At 49.7% G+C, this 17,318-nt stretch overlaps 1 pseudogene; it reads left to right on the top strand.

The window, feature by feature from the left end:
* The first annotated feature begins 2,642 nt into the window (after positions 1–2,642).
* On the top strand, positions 2,643–16,747 carry LOC125947136 (zinc finger MYM-type protein 1-like; annotated as a pseudogene).
* Positions 16,748–17,318: the final 571 nt, after the last annotated feature.

Genomic DNA, 17,318 nt, shown 5'->3' with positions numbered 1-17,318 from the left:
CTATGCAATGTTTAAAAGGTCCCTGAAACGGTTCGGACAAACTTTGTAGACGCGTTGGGTAAAGCAAGACATTCGTGCCATAATTTAAGTGTATAGCGATTCATGTTAAGAGAGCTGCATTACCCTCCTCCCCCTCCAAGCTACCCTCCTACCCAGCCATGTTTTTTTTTTTCTCTTCAACTCGTTCGCCGAGAGATCGGGACTAAGCTCCGCCTTCACTGGCTCTGCATCTTTCGGAACGCTGGCCTGTGCCGGTGCGCGCCAGCCACTCGTGCCTCGTGTAGACACGAGCATCTACGTAATTATCATGCGACGCCGATGCTGCTGCCGCTGTACAATACTAATTAGGCCAGGTGTGAAGTGGCAAAGGGTAAAAGAGACATGCAAGGAGCATTTATGGATTAGCGGCACATGGCAAGGCAAAAAGACGTGTCTGGGAGTAGCTTACCTAAGGACAGGTAGTGATAGCAGAGAAATAAATAAGCAATTGGTTTATTGCATTAGAAGCGATATTAACGCGTTAAAGAAATAGGGTCAGGTGATATTAGTGGGAGATCTGAACGCGCACACATGGACGATTTAGACGAGTATACTGATTACAACGATTCTCTAGGGCTGGATCTGTGTGATGAACATAACCTTATAGTAGTTAAGAGGGAGAATAAGTGTCATGGACAGGTAACGTGGCAATGCGGAAACAGGCAGTCATGTATCGACTACGCCTTAGTCTCAGAAATGGTCTACGAACAACTAGACCAAATCATAATAGACGAAAATAAAAAAAATTGCCTGGGTAGTGATCATAGACGTTTAACGTTAAAGTTTGGGAGAGATACTAACGCGAAACACGAACCAATAGCATCAGAATTTCTAAACATGAATGAAGCGCAAATAACTGATATCGCAAAAACATAGAGAAGAAAATTGAGGCTTTTCCCACAGCAGTCTGGGAATATAAGGAACTGGTAGACGTTATGCAGCAGGAAATAAGACAGACAGGGAAAATAATTGTTGGATTGGAAAAAGTAAGCCACGTAAGTGGTGGAACAAGGAAATAAAGCAAGCTATAGAAGAGCGTAAGCAGGCGTCTAGGCATCATCAAGAAGCCAAAAAGTTGGAATTACACAAAGAAGAGGTGCTCCTTAGATGGAACAAATACCGAGAAAAGGAAAGGGTGGCGTGTGAACTCGTGCAAGAGAAAATTAAATGCGCAAGTGAACATTGGGCGCATAACATTCGCAAAAGAGACAAAGGCGCCCCAAAAAGATTCTGGAACTATATAAAAGCACTCGGAGCTCCAACTAAAAACTCGCAAACTGTTGTAGGGGATGAAGACGGCAACATCTGCGAAGGCGACGATGCGCTGCGCGACATCACAGACGTTATAACTTCGGCACGAAAGAAAAAGTAGTTCAGACAACAGATCCAGCAACAACAGAGAAACCCGAGAGATCTAAATTTAGCATAGAAAGCGTTTACGGGAAAGAGGCAGCAGAAAATGCCCCGAATAACACTGCTGCAGGACCCGATGAAATCCCAATACAGCTAATCAAAAGCCTCGGTCCAAAGAGCAAGGCGCTGCAGAATAACGCCATTGAGCAAGTGATCAGAATGAAGACAATTCCAGTTGGATGGCGCGAAAGTAAGATGAACGTCATCTACAAAGGGAAAGGAGATAAGGATAAGACGAGCTCGTACAGGCCAGTTACAGTAACGTCGGTGACACATAGAATGGCAATGCAAGCCATAAAATTTGAACTGTCGAACTGGGTGGAGAAAAACGATGTATTTGGGGAACTACAGATTGGGTTCAGGCCAGGCAGACGCTTAGAGCATAATATTGTGACGGAGAGAAGAAGCAAGACGGGAAAATGTATTTACAATATGTACACGATTGATCAGGATTGACACAACCAGTCAGTCACTGAAGCGTCGTCTTCTTTGGCCCCCAAGCTCGTGCTCCTCTTCCTCGATGTTGTGCGAAGCAGTGTAACATATTTCCGCCCGTCGTGGAAGCGCTGTCCCGGTGCTTCCTAGGTAGAAGAGGACTGGGGACGTTTCAGGCGGCTGACATGAAGGACGTCATGGAAAGTCTGGAGAGAGCGGGTAGTAGGTGTGACCGGAGAGATCTCGTAGGTCACGCCGGTCACCTGGCGGAGGACCCGGTATAAGGACCGGAGTAGCGAGACATTAGTTTTTCAGGGAGGCCGACGCGGCGGGTCGAATGCCATAGAAGGACAAGATCCCCAGGAACATAGTTAGCATCACGGTGACGACTGTCATAAATGCTTTTCTGTTTGTTCTGAGAAGCACAAAGGCGATGGTGAGCAACTTGGTGTGCGTCTTCGGCTCGGGCAATGACGTCGCGGGCATACTCAGACACGGGCTCTTGAGAGGTAGGCTGTTGTTTTCACTGGAAGCGCCGGCGGAACGAGAAGAGAAGAAGCGTCGGCGAGCACGAGAGGATAAAACGGGGACTCTCGCCGGTTAGCAGGGTCTTCACGGCCCGAACTATTAAAAGCGCTTCTCAATTATATCGACGGAATCGAGTTATTCTGCGGCTTCTGTACGCCATAATTCCACAATTTTGGTGCTGAAACCCGGGATGGACCAACCGACGGCTACTAGTTGCCTGCATGAAAATGGAGAAGCTCAAGGCGAAGCGGACTTCACGACGATCCTTGAACCGTCGGATCATCAACGAGGCAAGTGGCCTTCTTCGTAGCGACTCCGCAAGGCATGAGCAGCTCGACTCCATCTACGAGAGGCTGAAGGCAAATAATGACGAACTAAACAAGATAAATGTGGAACTAGAGAGCCTAATCATCAGAAAGGACGGGAGTCAAGCTACCAAAACTCACGATCACTCCCTTCTCTGGAGATGTGTGTAAATGGGTGGAGTTTTGAGAGTAATTTGACCAGATTGTTGAATTGTTCATAACAATGCGAGTCTTACCGCCACTGAGAAGTTTCATTATTTGCGACTATTTCTCAAAGGAGGCGCTGCTTTAGCGGTCGCGGGCCTTCCAACTACGGAAGGATGCTATAAGGACGCCATAGACATGCTGCAGAAGCGCTTCGGGGACAAGACGCGCCAGGAGCAGGAATACTTAGCAAGGTTACGACAGCTGACTGCTGTTCGTTCATCTGGTGACACAAGAGCCCTCCGACAACTCTACGGCCATGTACTCGTCAAACTGCGAGGCCTCGAGTCATTGGGTGTAAAAAGGTTGTCGTTTTCGTCCATGCTCTGCGACATCATGCATCCTCGGGGCGGTGCCCCGAGACGTCGTAGTTAACTACCATCGTGCATGCGCTGCGCAAGTCAAGAGTGCTACCGCGGACAATGCTGCTGGTTCTTCGAAACTAGACGGTCTACTCAAACACCGTTCGATCGAACTGGAAAGCCTGGAGAAGAGTGACTATAAGGACAGCAGCGTGCAAAACAGCGGCGATCAGCTTACATCAAACCAGCCATCCCGCATTAGCTACTGGAAGCAGCCTGCGTCATCTGTTCACGCGAACTCAGATCGTGGGTTTAAACCGTGCAAAGAGTTTTGTGCGTTCTGCACATCAAGACAGCACTCCACGGAAGCGTGCCCTGTGGATATGCCCCTGACGCCGAAGAAGGAAGTGCTATCGAATGATAAACGGTGCTTTCGATGCACCACCAAAGGTCATAGGGCGCGCGACTGCAAACGGAGGATCTCTTGCTCGAGGTGCAAAGGTCGCCATGCCTCAAGTATGTGCGACCCACAAAGGATCCCTCAGAGCTCGCACCAAGGACTCAAGAATGACAGAGCAAGCACGACAGTTTGCGCATCGGTAGGGGGACGACGACGAAGCAACGATGGATCGACTTGCGTCTTCCTGCAAACATTTCGAGTCTGGGCGATAAGAGACAACACTTGCCGCTATGTGCGAGGTGTCTTCGACGGCGGGAGTCAACGCACATTTGTTACCGAAGACTAGTCAAAACACCTGGACCTCAAGTGTGCTGGAACTATAAAGATAGCTCTCAACACATTCGCCAGCGCCTCAGACCGGGCGGCAGAAAATCGACGAATAGTGGAGCTGCGCTTACGAAGTCAGTTTTCTGACATCTAGGTTGTGGTAAGCGCCATTGAGATTCCGCATATAAGCCAAGACATCGAAGAAACTAAAATGGAAGTTTCTTTTGTCGCTTCATTTAAGAAACTGGGAAGCGACGTAGCCGATGAACCGACACATGCATCAGTCATCGTGCAAAGCGGAATCAGCGTGCTGATCGGCTCTGATCAAATGTGGAGAGTCTTGACGGGCGACTTTCTACATTGTGAAGGCAATGAATCGCTGATTGCGATGAATTCCAAGCTTGATTGGACTTTTCAAAGACGCACCAGCTGTTTGACATTACTGCCAGCAACAACGGGCATGATGGTTTGCGTTTTGAAAACTCAAGTATACGAGTCGGACGAGTTCTTACGGACATTTTGGGAACTTGATTACCTTGGAATTTCTGATGCAGGTGACAGAACCAATGAAGTCAGCAAGGTGATGCAATATTTTGAGAGCACCGTCACATATCGCAACGGAACGCATGAAGTAGCACTGCCTTGGAAGGATGGATTTGGGCTTTCGGACAACAAACAGGTTGCTGTCACAAGGCTGCAGAAGCTTCTTAATCGACTAACGAGGCAGAAAGGGCTGCTGTGGATATACGATGACACCATACGTGAGTACGTACAAGCTGGTCACACCGAAATCGTCCACGACCTCCCTACTGAGCAAGGCAAGGTGTATTGTATACATGCCACACAAAGAAGTAATCAGAAAACAAGCGTTGACCACGAAAGTTCGGGTGGTTTTTGACGCGTCATCGCATGAAGAAGGTAGTAGGTCTCTCAACGAGTGTCTTGAAAAGGGGTACAACCTGTACCAAGACCTTGGAAAAATACAACTGCGCTTCAGGACACACCCCATAGCGGTAATCGCCGATATCGAAAAGGCGTTCGTGCAGATATCTATACGGGAGGAAGACAGAGACGCCTTTCGGTTCCTGTGGTTTGCCGAATGCAACTTAAAGAATGGAGGATGACGCGTGTTCACTTTAGAGCTACGTGCAGCCCATTCCTGCTCACAGCGACCATCATTTACCATGTGAAGAGAGCACATAAGGCCAAAGCACAAACTGCGACCAAACTGACCGAGTCGTTTTACGTGGACGACCTAGTCACTGGCGCCGAACCGGAAGAAGAGGCAGAAAATTTTTTGTGTGAGGCGCAAGAAATTATGAAAGAGGTGGGCATGGTCCTACGCAAATGGACCACAAATTCTGCCAACCTAATGGTTGCCTTGGAACGCCAGCAAGAATCTGCCAGTCAAGAAATGGTGGGCCTGCATGAGAAGTCGGTTAAAGTTCTCGGCGTTGTTCGGAATCCTGCAAAGGACGTATTCACTTTTTCTGTTGAGAGCCTGTTAGAGTACATGAAAGATAAACTGGACACTAAATGGTTTATTTTACAAGCGATATCGAGAATATTCGATCCACTCGGACTCGTTGGACCGTACACGATTGCCATACGTATATTGTTCCAGAGATTGTGCACACGAGGAATACGCTGGGACGAGAAAGTACCCAATGAACTTCAAGAAGAATGGCATGGTTGGGTACGGCAGCTCCCGCAACTGCAGGAAAACAGCAGTTCCTCGTATACCTTGGCGGAGGAAGGAAGTTGCCAAGTGAGATGCACCTGCATGTCTTTTGCGATACCAGCCCAGCTGCGTACGGAGCGGCGATTTACGCGGTTACGGCCAGAGATGAACGACCCATGTTGCTGATCTCCAAGGCATGTGTGGCTCCTATAAAGAAAACAACGCTACCCGGCTTGGAGCTTTTAGGTGCATTGGTTGGCACAAGACTGCTGACATACGTCAAGAGTGCCCTATAAATAATATTCGTATTGAGTACATTATGTGGACCGACTCTACTATTGTATTGTCATGGATACGAGGAGACTGCACAAGATGGAAACAGTTTGTGGCTAATCGTATCACGGAAATTAAAGGCAGAACAGAACCATCCCGGTGGAGATATTGCCCATGATTGGAGAATCCACGTGGTTTGCTAAGGCGGGGAGTGACGTTAGACAAGGTGACTTCGTGCTCAAGATGGTGGCATGGTCCTGACTGGCTACACGGATCCGTGGACAAGTGGCCTCTCCAACCGTCCATTTCGTCGGACTTTGTCGATGCTGTCAGAAGTGAAATAGCAGCTGTTCAAGTAGTAATGAAAGCCAAAGTGCACAGTCCAGTTATATGCATTGAGCGTTTCAGCAAGCTTCAGCACCTATTGAGAATAACAGCTTGGGTGTTCGGATTCACAGACCGTTGTTGACACAAGACAGAAGAAACTGGCCACCTGAAAGCGACAGAAGTAATTCGGGCCGAGCACTACTGGGTTAAATACGTCCAAAAACAAGAATTTTATGCAGACCTCTACTGCATAGCACGAGGACGACCCCTAGAAACCACGTCGCGCATTGCCGATCTCCGCCCGTTTATGGACGCCGACGGAATCCTCAGAGTCGGTGGACGTCTGTCGCTTCTGAAGTTACCGCTAGGAGTGAAGCATCCAATAAATCTCCCCGCAAATCACCGTTACTCCACTCTGGTGGCCATAAGAGCTCATCAACAAGTCTTGCACGGAGGTGTACGAGAAACTCTTACACAGATCAGAGAGTACTACTGGATTTGTCGAGCGCGTGTTCTATAGTCAAGAAGGTTATACATAGCTTCATTGTGTGCAAACGTTTCACTGCCAGACCAGGAAGTGCTCCGACCGCTCCTTTACCAAGTCACCGAATGGTGCCGACAAACCCTTTCGAAGTTGTTGGTGTTGACTTCGCTGGACCTCTCCTAGCACGCGCGCAAGGCGGTGACGCCAAGTGCTACGTTACACTTTTCACGTGTGCCGTGTCGCGAGCAATCCACCTCGAACTCGTTTCAAGTATGACGTCCGAATCATTCATATCGTGCTTGCGGAGATTTGTCGGCCGAAGAGGACTACCCTGCGTTATCTATTCGGACAATGCAAGGACATTTCAAAGAGCGTCAGCAGATTTAAAGAGACTCTTTGACATGTTCACGGAAAAGGACGTGGCGAACCACCTCACCTCTAACGGTATCTCGTGGAAGTTTATAGTGCCGAATGCTCCTTGGTGGGGCGGATGGTGGGAACGGCTGGTCCGATCTGTGAATACTTCTCTGCGTAAAATCCTCGGCAGAGCCTGTCTCAATTTCGAAGAAATCACGACAGTACTGACAGAGGTGGAAGCAGTAATCAACTCCAGGCCTCTAACTTATGTCGAGACAGACGAAGGAGAACCATGCACACTGACTCCAGCCGACCTGTTGCTTGGACGACGACTAACTGCTATACCCTACGATACGGTTGAAGTTGACAGTAATTCGAGGCGAGCGGATACCATTCGTCGACACGCCTACAGAAAGCTTCTAACCGAAAACTTCTGGAAGCGATGGCGAAAATAATATGTTACGGGGATGTTGGGAGTAAGACGATGTATTTACAATATATACACAAGTAGGGTGAGCGCGGTCAAGATGGCTGACCAGCAACAACACGCAGCAGCCAGTGTCTTCTTCTCTTGCCTCCTATCCTTCCGTAACAGGACTCCCGGGTGCTGGAGCGCCGTCTCGGCGCAAGTCAGGCGAAGAATTGTGAGAGAAGTATGGCTTCAACCGCGAAACGTGCACGATGTCAACTGGCGTCGGACTTGAGGACGGATAAAACTGTAACGGCGAGATCTCGTAATTGACGTCGTTAACTTGACGTAGGACTTCATAAGGCCCTGTGTAGCGAGAGAGAAGCTCCTGGGAGAGACCGACACGAGGACATGGTGACCAGAGGAGCACCGAAGCACCTGGGGCGAACTTAACATCGCGATGGAGCCGATCGTATACACCGCTCTTTTTGTATATCCTGAGAGGCCAACAGACGAGATCGGGCGACTTGGCGCGCCATGTGAACGCGATCGATGACTTCACGAGCGCACTCAGTTGTAACACGTGGCACAGAAGGTAGGATGGTGTCAAAAGGCAATGTAGGGTCGCGACCATACAAAAGATAAAAGGGTGAATATCCTGCGGTGTCATGTCTGGACGAGTTATACGCGAATGTGACGTAGGCCAGCGTGGCGTCCCAGTCGCGGTGGTCATTGGAGACGTACATCGACATCATCTCTGTGAGTGTTCGGTTGAGACGTTCCGTAAGACCGTTCGTTTGTGGGTGGTAGGCGGTGGACAGCTTATGCTCTGTGGCACAAGAGCGGAGGAGGTCGTCAACAACTCGAGACAAGAACGAGAGGCCGCGGTCGGTAAGTAACTGTCGAGGTGAACCGTGGTGGAGGATGACGTTATGGAGGAGTAAATCTGCGACGTCAGTTGCGCAACTAGTCGGCAACCGCCTTGGTTATCACGTAGCGTGTCGCGTAATCGGTAGCGACGGCGATCCACTTATTCCCTCTAGTCGTCGTCGGAAAAGGACCAAGCAGGTCAAGGCCTACGCGATAGAAAGGTTCAGAGGGAACTTCAATTGGATGGAGTCGGCCGACAGGTGGCAGGGGAGGTTTTTTCCGGTTTATTTCCGGCGCTGACACAATTCGCAAGTTGCGACATAACGACGCACAGAGCGGTAGAGTCCCGGCCAGAAGAACCGGCGTCGTACGCGGTCGTATGTGCGCAAAACTCCAAGGTGTCCCGCCGTTGGTGCATCGTGAAGTTGTTCGAGAACGACGGATCGTATATGACGAGGAAGGACAAGGAGAAACTCAGGGCCCTCAGGGTTGATATTGCGGCGGTAGAGGATGCCATCGTGCAGCACGAAGATGCGGCACGGGCCGTCGGTGCTGCCAGATTGCACTCCGGCGATGATGGCCTGCAAGGACTCGTCGCGATGTTGTTCAACGCGCATGTCGCACATGTCAGTGAAAGCCAACACGCAGGTTTCCGGATCATGTGCAACAGGATCAGGAGGATCCACAGGATGACGAGAGAGGCCGTCAGCGTCCTTGTGCAGACGTCCAGACTTGTAGATGACAATAAAAGAAAATTCCTGGAGCCGCAAAGCCCAGCGACCAAGCCGTCCCATCGGGTCCCGGAGGGAAGACAGCCAGCAGAGGGCATGGTGGCCTGTAATGACCGAAAACGTGCGGCCGTACAAATATGGCCGGAACTTGGTGACAGCCCACACTAAAGCCAAGCACTCACGCTCGGTGATGGAGTAATTCCTCTCAGAAGGTGACAGCAGGCGGCTGGCGTAAGCTATCACGCACTCGGTACTATTCTGCTGCTGGGCGAGGACAGCACCGATGCCGTGGCCACTGGCGTCAGTGTTGACTTCGGTCGGTGCAGATGGATAAAAGTGGGCAAGTATGGGAGGGGTTGTTAGAAAGCCGATGAGAGCGGCGAACGCGTGAGCCTGCTCCGGGCCCCATGAGAAAGGCGTGTTTTTCTGTAGAAGATCTGTCAAAGGGCGAGCAACGTCGGCGAAGTTTTTGACGAAACGTCGAAAGTAAGAACACAGGCCGACGAAGCAGCGCACGTCAGAAGCAGAACGAGGCACAGGAAAACTGCGAACGGCGCGAACTTTATCCGGATCTGGTTGTACACCGGTTGCATTAACGCTCCGTTCCAGTTAGTATCTTAACAAAACGTCGCTTTATGCATTCAAGCAAAAAATTAACTGAAACGCCAATGCATTTCTCCGCAAAGTTCTGAAATTAATATCTCGAAACTGGTGTCATCCTGAGAATTAGTTCCAAGTGGATCCGCCTTGCGAACTCCCCGGCTACAATTTGTAAATTGCAATATGGGCCATCAGGTAATTAGTTAAAAACTTAATTAGTGAATTATTGTTAATGATTCGATTATGCATTTCAATTTCTTGTTCAAGTACTGTCCGCCTCGTCGAGTAGACCAATTCCTTAACTAGAATTGGGCTATCTGCCACAGGCAACCTTAAATAAATTTTGAAAGTGTTCGCTGAAACACACTCTCTCTCTCTCTCTCTCTCTCTCTATATATATATATATATATATATATATATAAATTCATAATATTAGTTTTATTTTCGTACAACGTTGAAACTGTCTTGGTGTTCGTTTGTTCCCCCTACACGTGCATAAAACATAACAAAGTCCGACAGAAAAGCGCTAGGAAAAATCTGCGTTTTGAAAGGCGCATTACACGACTTGTTTGCGTCTCCGTTGGTTTCGTTATGCACGGAAACGCAGCGAGCACACGGGTAGATTTTTCGGTTCAGCCCATTGTCGTGAAAGTACGCCCTTTCGAGCGTAGCAGTTGTTTCTATGTCGCTTCGTGAGATTTGAATTGTGGCGTGCACAATCCACGTACGACGACATCACAAGCATCGCGAACGAGAGAATCCCGAGGAGTAGAACGCGAAAAAGAAACCATACCGTCGAGGCGCGACTGCGCCGGCGGTATGGTTCCTTTTTGACGGCATAAAACACCGACGCCCAAGTTCCCTCCCTCTAGTGCGCGCAACGAAAAAAACAACCATAAAAAGCCGCCCCGACGCAGCCCCAGGCGCCAACCCGTCTATGGCCAGCCGTCTGCAAAAAACCCTCCTCGCTCCTGGAAACGGCCGCCGCGTCGGGCTTCTAGAGAACTATCGAATGATCGCGAAAGAAAATCATCACGTGATGCCGAGTGACGCCACCTAGGATGGAAGGTGCCAGTGGAGTCTAGAACGTTCGCTAGCTTCCACTGTGCTGCACGCTAAAGAAGACATAAGAACCTTCTGGAGACCGGGCGCGAGGGTATAAAAGGGTGCAGCGGCGGGGAGCAGTCAGCCAGTCCATGTGGTGTAAGCCGCGTTGAAGTCAGCCGCGGAGATGGCGAACTACGTTGAAGTGTGAGTCGTTCGGTCGGTCGAAGAAGACGTGTTTGGTGATGGTTGGTGTCGGTCGATCTGGACGAATCGAGTGACGACGTCGTGGAAGCTGCGACGACTTTGAAGAGTGCCTCCTGGAAGAGTGGCATTCGGGACCGACGACGAAGGGAACGGCGATCAGCGCTGGAGTTGCGTGAGTGTTTCCTGGAAGAGAAACATTCGAGTTACTTTACAAGAGTTGCGGATTGGACTCACTTTGTGAATATTCAGGACTTTAAGTGTTCTCGAATAGGTTGTAGTGCATGTGATTGCATTTGTAGGGTGATTTGCTGTTGGTTCCTGTGGTTGTAAACACTATGTGAGATATAGAGAGTTGCGATGTGAATTCAGTTGTGATAGTTACTAGCCGAGTGTGCATGGTTTTGTGTTGTTTGTACTGCCTTAACTGAGAATATATTTTGTTTCTGTTATCAACTCTCGGCTCTGACTCGGTATTTGGTCCACAACCGGCGTTCGCTGGCGCACTAAAAGGACCACCCCTCAAAATTGTCCGTGCTTTCGTGGGGCGTTTCGGGGGGCAGATATGTCAGCCTTTGGAATCCGCCCGGCGATTGCAACCCCTTAACGAGATCAGTGACAAAAATTCTTCCAGACCTGAGTGAGTTGATTGACTGAATAAAACGCGCATAGAAATATTTACTTTTCTCTATCTCTTGTTTGCTTGTTCTTGGAAGCGTGATTCGTGAGTTAATTTTTTCGGGAGTTTCTTTAATGCGTTTGCTCGTTTCCCCAACAGGCGTACCAGTGGGTTACACTTTGTTTCATTTCTAGTTGCAGGTTTACTCCTCTTTATGGGCTTTATTCACGTCTTTACTTGTAAGCGAATCCATCCCCTTCTGATTCGCCTAGAAAAATTACCATATGACCCCCTCCTCTCCCCCCCCCCCCCAAAAAAAAAAAAAAAAAAAATCCTGGGTACGCGGCTGCCGCAGCTCATTCAGCTTTAAATTTTTTTCTGCGCAGAAAGCGATGCCATGCCACTGAGCTAAGCCTTCTGGAGCGCAGTTTCAGCACTCCCGACGAAACACGAAACAAGTTGGCTGAAGAGAAATCGCAAGCTGGTCATTTTCATGCTTGCGTTTAAATTTACAGAATAGGCTCCAAATCGGCAGTATTCGTAGCCTGACGTAAGGACCAAAATTGCTTTCAGAACCTCATGAATGTGAGACTGCCAGTGCCAGTGAACCATCCCACCGGGTGGTCGAAAATCAGCACCTCGAGGGCAACCCACTTCAAGTATCACATTCTTGCCAAGGAGACGACAACTACCAGACTGAACTCAGTTGCGACGAAGAACAGCGCTCTGCTACGAATACGTTCAGCTGCGCCCCGAGTGATGATGACCCTTCGCGATCGTTGCCGTGCGACGACCTTGACACTGACAGTCGCACCAGGCTTATGCGAGGTCCTATTCCAGGCTTATGCGTGGTCACCAGGCTTACGCGTGGTCCTAGATTGAATTGCTACCCGCAGAAACAAACGGTGAACAGAACGCGAAAGTTTTGCGCGCGCTGGTACGACGAGTTTAAATGGCTGGAATATAGCATAGGGAAAGACGCTGCGTTTTGCTTCTACTGTCGTGCTTTTGCGCGGCAGAGTTCAGCGTGGAAGGGTCATTCAGATCCAGCATTCGTCTCCGTGGGCTTCAACAGATGGAAGAAAGCCGTAGAGAAGTTCAGGCTTCATGAAAAGTCCGACAGTCACTTAAATAGCATCCTGTGCTGGAACTCTTACAAAAAATGCAAATCTGTAGGTGAACTGCTAGACGAGAATCACGAGACGCGTGTCGTTTTGAGAGAAGAAAAACGAAAAAGAAACCGAGAACTTTTACAGCGTTTTGTTGAGAGAGAGAGAGAGAGAGAGAGAGAGAATAAACTTTAATCCAAAGAGCACGCGAGCGTAGGTAGCTCCTCCGCTCTGCAGTGGGTGGTCCCCTCAGTCCAGGAGTCCAGTGGCCGTAGCTGCCCTTCTCGCTCGATTGACCAGGTTGAGCTGGTCCGTCGAGTCGGAGCTGGACAGCGCTGCCTCCCATTGCCGTGTGGTGGGGTGTGTTATGGGTGTGAGCTGTGGTGTGTTTGCGCAAGCCCATACCATGTGGTAAAGCGTTGCACATTGATCACAGTGTGGACATTTATAGGAATACAGCGCAGGGTGTATGGCGTGGTAAAGACTCAAATGTGGATATGTGTTTGTTTGGAGTTTTCGCCATATTACGGCTTCCTCTCACGTCAGAGCATTATGCGGTGGGGGTAGTGTTCTTCGTGAAAGGCGATAGTGTTGTAGGATGTGAGTGTAGGTTAATGGTATGGGCTCTGGTTGGAACTGCTCGGCGCGGTCATCTCGCGGCTCCCGGTGTGCATGCGCTCGGGCGTAGGCGTGTGCCTGCTGATTGCCGCGTAAGGACTCATGCCCCGGAGTCCACACGATTTGTATGTAAGGTGGCAGCTGGTGCGCTCCATTCAGAATGCGATGTGCGGCCCTGGAAATTTTGGCCCTGGAATAATTTCTGCATGCCGTCTGAGAGTCCGTCAGAACTATGACGCAATCCCAGTGCGGTCTCGTCGTGATGGCTAACGCTATCGCTAGTTCCTCTGCCTCCGCAGCGCTCACTCTGGAAACCGACGACGCATTTATTTCTGTCCCGTGATTGTCGACTACGCTGGTGACGAATGCGGTGCTTCTTGCGGTGCTGGCCGTGTCTACGTACAAGACATTGGGGTGGTTTCCATACTTTCTCGCGAGCGCCTGCGCTTGGGCTTGTCTCCGTCCGATGTGGAAGTTTGGGTGCATGTTCCTGGAAATCGGTGAGACGTGCATAGTTTCTTGTATTCGTGTTGGGATTTTGGTCAGTGCGCTGGTCTTCCGTACGGAATATCCAAGACGTTCCAAGACGCAGCGCCCCGCTATTGTGCGTAGTAGTCTTTCCTTCTGGCTTACCAGGTGGGCCTCTATGATTTCCCGTGCGTTGTTGTACACCCCTGTCTCCTCGAGGCGAAAAGTAGCCGTTCCGGGTGGGAGTCCGAGCGCTTGCTTATACGCCTTGCGTATCAGCCGGTCGAGTACCTCCACTTCCGCGTTACTGAAATTTAAATATGGTGCCGAGTACGCAATGCGGCTCACAATCAGAGCCTGCACTAATCGGATAAGGTCCTGTTCCTTGAGTCCCCTCTTCCTGCTGGTAATTCGTTGAATCATGCGCAAGATCTGCGTGGTCGTGTGTTGTAGCTTCTGTATGGCGTATCCTCCGCCCCCGTCCTTTTGTAAGTGTAAGCCGAGGATCCGAAGTCTGTCTAACTTGGTAATTTCTCTAGAACCTATTCGCAGGTGGATGGTTGGTGTCGGGGCTGTTGATCGTCCTCGTGAGTGCTTCTCGATTATGAGGAGCTCCGACTTCTCCGGCGCGCATTGCAGTCTGCATGTCTCCGCATAGCTTGCTACGACGTCTACTGCCTCCTGTAATGCCTCTTGTTGTTCTCCTATGGACCCTCCGACCGTCCATATCGTGATGTCGTCTGCATACAAGGCATGTCTGATCCCCGGTATTTTCTCGAGTTGGGCTGGGAGTTTCATCATGGCCACATTGAAAAGTGTCGGTGACAGCACTGCTCCTTGTGGCGTTCCTCTGTTAGATGTGTCTATTCGCTGTGACCTCACATTTCCCAGCCCTATTGTGGCTGTGCGATCAGTGAGAAAAGCCCTCACGTAGCTGTACGTTCGTCGGCCGCAATTCATGCCACTGAGATTGGATAGTATGGCTTCGTGCCCCACGTTGTCAAAGGCTCCCTTTAGGTCTAGTGCGAGAATTGCGTTTGGGCAGCACGGCGTTGCTGCAGTCAGTACTTCCTCTTTGAGCTGCAGAAGCACGTCTTGCGTTGACAAGTTGGGCGGAAAACCAAACATCGTGTTCGGCATCAGTTGACGTTCTTCGAGATGCGTCTGTAGCCTAAGATAACACGTTCCATCAATTTACCGAGGCAAGACGTAAGCGAAATGGGTCTTAGGTTCTCCAGGCAAGGCGTTTTTCCTGGCTTTGGTATCAGTGTAATCTCCGCATGCTTGAATTCCGGGGGTAAGGTCCCTCTGCCCCAGTGTGCATTTAAGAGTTCCAGTATTGCCTGCACGGTTGAATCGTCCAGGTTACGTAGCAACTTGTTGGTGATTCCGTCCTTGCCAGGAGTGGTGTTTCGAGTGAGTCTTGCGATCGCTCGTGTCAGCTCGGAACGCGTTATGTCCCGGTCGAGCTCGCTGTTTTCCAGTCCGGCGTAGTCAGCCGCTGGCTTTGCACCAAGTATCGGCTGGCCAATATATCAACTTTGTAAGGCACACAATAGCTGATCGTCTGTGCCTCCGAAGTTGTGTAGTACTCGGCTCATCGTGTGCTTGCTTTCTCTCTTGCTCTGGGTCGGATCTAGGAGATGTCTGAGTGTGGTCCACGTCTTCGCAGTGCCCAGCGTTCCTTGGAGGGAGTTACAGAACTGGTCACAGTTCTGTCGTGCAAGTTGCTCTGCGTAGCGCTCTGCCTCGTCCGTTAGTTTCGCGATGCGTATTTTTAGCTTACGGTTGTGCCGCTGCCTTCGCCATTTTCTAAGCGTTTTGTTGACGTTGTAATTCTACTCGCGAAGAGTGGCAGGCCCTTTAGAGACCATAACGAAAGCGAGGTAAGCACAGAAAAAGGTTTGTTCCTAGAGATCGTTAATCTCTTGAAGCAATATGATCCTGTCTTGCAAGCTCACCTTGATTCTGCACCGAAAAATGCTTTGTACACCAGCAATAGAACGCAGAACGATCTCATTGAGGCACTGCATGCTGCGATGATGCAATCGATTATTCACTGCCTGGAAGACAAAACTGTGTCTCTCATATGCGATGAGACTAGTGACTGTGGACACCACGAGCTGTTGTAATATGGTACTACAATGAGGAGAATAACCGGCCCGTAGAAATGTTCGCCGCACTAGAGCGACTTCTTAGTGTTGACAGCAGCTCAATATTCTCGGCACTGGAGCGAGTTCTAGGTGTTCTCAAAATCACGTGGACATCAGTGAACTCTGTTTGCTTCGATGGCGCTGCCGCCATGTCAGGGCACATTTCAGGGTTGCAAGCCAAATGCAAAGAGAAAAACAACAGAATATTATACGTCCATTGTTACGCTCACTGTTTGAATCTGGATCTCGTTGATGCCTGTTTGTCAAGGGCCGAGAACAAAATTCTTTTTGATTTCTTCGGCACCTTGCAGCTAGCATACAACTTCATAGAATCTAGCCCAGTGCGTCACGCAATTTTTGAGCCTATATCTTCGGCGTTAGGCACAGGTCTAACGACGCTAAAGTCTTTGTCCACAACCAGATGGGCTTGCCGGGCAGAAGCCGTCGAAGCAGTGCGGGATAACTACTGCGCCTTGGTAGACGCCGTAGAGGAAATCATGGAAAACACGCACTATTCGGAAACCCGAGCAAAATCAAAACGACTTCTCGCGCAACTGGAAAGCTTCGAGTTTCAATTCTGTATGGAAATGGCCCATCCTGTGCTGCATATGGTCCTCAAGGTTAGCCGCATGCTCCAGGACCCAAAAATAAATCTTCTTACTGCGTTCCAGGGAGTGAAAATCTCCAAGAAGCTCTCAAGGAAATGAAGCTGGACGAGAGTGCACTTACAAAGGTGTTTCAAGGTGCCACAGAGATATGCCAGACTCGCGGGATCAGTACTCCTGCTGTGAGACAGAGGAAAGTGTCTAGACGCGCAGACATGAACTTCGCCAGTCAGTTTTTTCAAGAAACAAAGGAGGAAGAACTCCGCGTAAGCGTTTTTTACCCCATGCTTGATGCTATCGTTGAAGCAATTGAGCCAAAATTCACGCAGGAGACCGTCGTTCTCATATCTGCGATAATGAACATTCTGCGCCTCACTGCCAATGACGAGGAGATAGACGTTGTCACTAAGTACTTTGACGTGGAGTTTGACAGCTTGCGGGCTGAGCTCCACTTACTGAAGGCACAGGTTAGCACAGAGCACATAAAGCTCGGTGACTGTAATGAATGGCTAGACTGGTTGCAACAAAACGGCCTAGAAGCGTTAGTTTATAATCCTTACTGCAAATCCTTAAAGGCTTTGCAGTTGTCCCTGTCACTAGCTGCTCATGCGAGCGGACGTTTTCAAAGCTCGCCATTGTGAAAACAAAGCTGAGATCAACTATGAGTCATGACCGGCTTCGGTGGCTGCTTTTACCGTTCGTTGAGCAACAGATTGCATTGTCAACAAGTTCTGAGTCAGTCATCGAATAGTCCGCGACAAAATCGCGTAGATTTTTGCTTTAGGCTTTTCACAATTGGTGAAAAGTACTATA

Source organism: Dermacentor silvarum, chromosome 7 (genome assembly GCF_013339745.2).
Source record: "Dermacentor silvarum isolate Dsil-2018 chromosome 7, BIME_Dsil_1.4, whole genome shotgun sequence".
Classification (NCBI taxonomy): Eukaryota; Metazoa; Arthropoda; class Arachnida; order Ixodida; family Ixodidae; genus Dermacentor; species Dermacentor silvarum.
This window is presented reverse-complemented; position numbering and strand designations above follow the sequence as displayed.